The 5,242-nt window shown below is 38.5% G+C and overlaps 1 long non-coding RNA gene across 2 annotated transcripts; it reads left to right on the forward strand.

The window, feature by feature from the left end:
• Nucleotides 1–2,507: 2,507 nt before the first annotated feature.
• On the forward strand, nucleotides 2,508–3,703 carry LOC143153281 (uncharacterized). Of its 2 annotated transcripts, none has more exons than XR_012993749.1 (4): nucleotides 2,508–2,715; nucleotides 2,809–3,267; nucleotides 3,349–3,510; nucleotides 3,607–3,703. It is a non-coding gene; the product is annotated as an uncharacterized LOC143153281 (long non-coding RNA). The 2 variants fall into 2 exon arrangements; XR_012993750.1 differs by having other exon boundaries at nucleotides 2,809–3,261.
• Nucleotides 3,704–5,242: the final 1,539 nt, after the last annotated feature.

The raw sequence follows: 5,242 nt of genomic DNA on the forward strand, positions 1-5,242 counted from the left end.
CTTCCTGATATTTAATTAATGTCCCATGATTTTTAGACGCATACGTATATTTTGCTATTCCTTTGTATCTTAAAATACAGTCGTTAAACGCGCGTATCGTATGGTGTATTTAAATCATAGTTTCTAAACTATATTTCCAAAAACAGATCAACCGGATAAATCGATTCGTATCGTTATAATTTTATACCGAACTCTCGCGTGCGTCGATACTTTCCATTTGCCGTTGCATCTTATAGGGCCGATTTTTCGCGACGTTACGCGAGTAGTAGAAAATTTGCGCCTCCCACGAACGGGCTTGATATTCTCGCGATTACTCGTAACCCGACGCGTTTCCTCGTTGCCGCACAGGGAACGAAGGTTCGCTGCATCGCGTAGGATGCGTTTCGAATCCCTGGCGGCAAAAAAAAAAGTTCTAACGTGTAACGAAATCATGTGTAATACGACGAGGTGAAAGGCTGCGAATTCCGAGTGAAAGGTGAAAGGAAAAATATTTTCGTGCAACGGGACAGAAAATTTGGTGCTATTCATGGAACGATTGCCGGAACGCGACAGCTGCTCGTTACCGAATCGTTAGTAACACGTCCGAGACTATTAACCGGGACTGTGTCCGTTTGCACGTCAAAAGGCCACGAACTGTGTAAACGGTACACAGCAACATCGGTACGATGATGATCACATTACCATGTTAATGAGAATGTTTGAGCGACGTAAATATTTATCGTACGCTACGGAATCAATCCGAGGCGAGGACCGTAACGCGCACTTTTATGAGCGGTTTGTAAATTTATAGCTACAGCCGGGCAAATCCACGAACGTTAACTACCTTAGACGACAACGCCACCGTGAATGAATTATGCGGAATCCGACGACGAATTTTTCTCCCGATTTCGGGACGTTATTTAAAGGCCAGTCGTTGGCCATTTAAATTCGTCTATCTCACATCCGTAATTGAATATAAGTTAACGACTTTCTATCCGACGCGGTCGAACCGTGATCGGGTATATTGACGAATGGATTGCTTTTGGAAACACGACGCTTCGTAATTCGTCACGATTTTTCTACAATGTCTAGGTCTTCATAAGGAACATTAATGTCGGCGGCAACACGGACGTTTCAAGGAGCGTCTGCGAAAGAGAGATCTGAGGCAACACGGTGGAGTACTCGTTAGCGATGTACAAGTACCTGAATCAGGTAGTACTATTGCGCAAAATTGCTTACGGGAAACGGAGCAAGTCTGCGTTTAGTCAGACTGTTGCACAAGAGAGGATGCTTCCCCCCACTGTTGCCGAGACGGTAACGATAATGCAAACAACGATAATTGTACGGTCTGTATTATGTTTATGGAAGGCTATGCGATCAACCGAGTCGAAGAAATAACAAATTTCACGGTTTGGCAATTGGAGTCCGATGGTTTCTAGGTTAAACCGTTATTGGTCATGGTCAGTGTTTGAATAGGTGACATCTTTTTCCTGGAGTAGACTTCACTGTTGACAAATTCGGTGATTTGAAAAGGACGGTACAAAGTGGAGACAAAGTGGAGTGGAGATTAAAATGATACATCGATACCAAATTTGGAAGATGGATAATAATACGGAGGATATGTAATGTAAAATATTTAAATTATTTTCCTTCGTTCTTACGTATATTTACGGGCATATGTTCGGTATTAGATAAGTGGAAAAATATATTCAGTCGTTCAAATGTTACTTTACTGCAACGTATAAAATGTATAGAACAAAGTTGCAGTGTAAGGGTGAAGGATACCAAGACGAATTACTTTGTTCAAAGAAAATGGAAATTAAAACTGATATTGTCTTAAAAATTAGACGCGTGTATATGTGCTCCTGAATTTTAAGGCTTCGAACGAATGATTAAATCGAACCTGTATGTATACAAAAATTGCAAACAAAATGAACATAGAGTAAAGAACGACGATTCGGGACAAAGACGTTCGATTAAAGAAAGAAAAAGCGGAGAGTGAAAGAATATTATGGTGGGGCGCGATGTGCGAGAATGAATCGCAAAAGTTGAAAGACAGAAATGGACAGAAGGGATTTAGCTCGCCTGAACTGCGAGCGTGAATCGAATCACTGTATGACGAGAATTCGAATCTTGTACATCGTATTTTATTATAAGATCGTATTGTATCTCGTTGTATTTTATTTTATAAGATATTTGAAACGTAAGTATAAGTACAAATATAAGTGTGTATTTAATTATTTATGTTAATAAATATATATTTAGTATTAATATTATATTTGTACTTATATTTATACTTATTTATAAATATAAATACTTATGTTTATAAGTATTTATATTTATGCTTATGTTTATAAGTATTTATATTTATGCTTATGTTTATAAGTATTTATATATATACTTATGTTTATAAGTATTTATATTTATGCTTATGTTTATAATATGATACTTATAAATATTATTTTGACAGATGATATATATGATATATATGATGACAGCGTACGATTATACGACGCTTTTGTATCGTAAATGCACTCTTGTACATATTTCTCTCTTTACTCGATACTCGGTATCAAATTTTATACAACTTTGGCGCAATGATTTGTTACTACTGTCGATGTACAAAGCAACAGAGGTGTTAGGATCCATCGTTGAGTCGTATTTGGTCACTCGAATTCAATGAGAAGCATAGCGCAAATTCGGAATACGTATCGAGTGAGGGACGTAGCAATTTTGGTAAGTGTTGAACAGTAAACGATGTTGGCGTGATCGAACAAAGAGAATTCGAAGCAATTGAGATTTTTAAGATGCGAATTTTAAAATACGAAGGTCCAGTAGCTTCCATCGCGTACATGTTCGGAGGTAATCGGCGATGAAAGTTTCGGATAAGCGATTCTGATTCGTCGTACGGTAATTAAGAGCGACGGAACTCGTATGGTATAAAATGTGATCTCATCGCTGTGAAATTGGTACAAGTAGGTAGCATCGTTGTGAGAGGAGAGTCCAGGTGAATTCGCAACACCGTTAATAAGAGATCTTGTTGACGTATCTCGGCTATTACATCGTGCGATATTTATTCTAATAATAAGAACGAGACGTTCCTTGTCCCTGTTGCAGAAGCGCGCCACGGAAGGCCAATGTACGGCACACATTTTAACAATAAAACAACAATGTTTTTCACGTTCGTCGGATTAGCTAGGATTTTCCTGACGCGAAAACGAACGCGATACGAGCTGCTCCTTACTTTTCGAAGTTGGTCATCCAAGGCTATCGAAATATTATGTAAACGTACTTGATTTCTTAGTCATCTTAGCGAGGAAGATCATTAATAATTGAATAATTTATTAATATACTTCCTTGTTACGACAGATACGAATCAAGTATCTGTATTGTACAGCGAACAAAGGAGTCTTCGTGCCTAATGGACAGATATCGAGGTTCTCTAGGAAAATCGTTACTTATATAATTTTGGCACAATATTGATTCAATGTGTACGCGATGAGACGGAAAGATGGTGCATCAGGAAGAGCGGTAAGTGATCATCGGGACGTAAAAAGGCCTGATTGCTTATTCATATTTGATTATTAATAGAACGGAGAGCCGATTAATCGAGTAAAATAATGATAGGTACGGAAGAGGAAAAGTGGTACGTGAGATAAATTTACTTAAAACTAAATTAAAACTCAAAGGATAACTTAATACAGAGAAAGGAGGTCAATGGAAGTTAATTACGAACGATTAAAATAATTATTCTAGATACGTAGCAAAGTGTACGAGTAAATTGGAAGAAAATAGTGTAAACGAAATTGCGTTTAAATTATTACGTAACGACAAAAACTGCTTCTGGTGCAGTAAAGTGTCTTGGTCAAGATTATTGGTAATTGTCGTTGGGAAAACGATTTCAATTGTTAAAGAGTATCTAAGAATCGTTTATTATTTTATAGGTTCGATTTTGGCCCTCCACGGATGGTATATTCGGATAAATTTCGTTTAAGAAATGATCGTTACTAATGACATACATTTTAGTTGTCCGTCTGTCGATTCGCATCGAAGCTAGTATCGTACGAAGCTGTAAGTGATTTACATAGTGTTCAGGATAACGAACGAACATAGAATTAACTAAGGTAGAAAAAATGCACAACTACTAAACCACAACGCGCGTATTTACAGTCGAAGACCGGTAATATTACGGCCAGACGTCCTAGAAGAGCGTCACGAACATCTTCCCATGTACGTAATTATCACTGCGGTATGTGAAAACTGGAGAAACGCTTCCGGTTGGTTTATACCGGACGAGACAGGTCGGTACAAAACGAGCGGGACTATTTATTTTTTCGAACACCCTTCACGACTCTATGTACCTATGTAAGAGCATCGCTCCGAGCGATCCGGTCGACGATTTCTTCTTCTGCATCATTTTTTTTTCCCCCTTTCGTTCGATTAGCAGCAAGCCGTATCGCATTATGAATTACTTTGGTTACGACCTCACTTTCTTCGCGTAAAATCTTCCTCCTTTTATCGTCGAGCAAATCCTACTTAAAAACGTTTGCGTTACGCAAGCGTACAGTTCGGTCGTTAGTTCTTCGAATTCACCTGAAATCGAAGTTAACGACATTGATAGACAACTTGGAAAATGTCAACGAAGATGTTTGCACTTGGACGAAACGATTCGAGTCGCTTCATAGGTGCCAGTTAAAATTATTGTATCTCTGTTTACTTAATAATTGAGCAACCAGCGCGATAACGTAACACCGATCGATGGTCATCCGCATTCTAAAACAATTCCTGGTACGGAGCTTGGTTTCTTTTTTTTTTTCTCCATAGTGTTCGATCGAAACTTTCATACACGTTATTTCACGATACCTTTATTTTGACAATACCGTCACTTTCTATTAAAATGTTATTGCGTAAGCTGGATGCAATGAAAAATTAACAGAAAAGTTTACCTCCTAGTCGCATTGCTGTTTACTCTCTTCGGTCTTTATTCTCTTTTGACGTCTTAACGCGACTCCGCTAATCGCAAGATTAAACTTATAAATGTTGACGGCTGGAACGTTATCGATAATTTATTCGCGAATCTTGTCACGATTCGGTCGCGAGACATTTGACATTTCGACGCGTTTACCGTACGGTAGATTTAATTTTCCTCACTCGGTACGTTTTTTCCCCGGATTTCAGAAAACCGAATCCAAGTTCTTACCTTTCGGTTGCAACGAAACAAGGTGTTAAACACTCAGGATGCCAACTCTGTCGCGAGAGTTCG

This window comes from Ptiloglossa arizonensis, chromosome 12 (genome assembly GCF_051014685.1).
Source record: "Ptiloglossa arizonensis isolate GNS036 chromosome 12, iyPtiAriz1_principal, whole genome shotgun sequence".
NCBI lineage: Eukaryota > Metazoa > Arthropoda > Insecta > Hymenoptera > Colletidae > Ptiloglossa > Ptiloglossa arizonensis.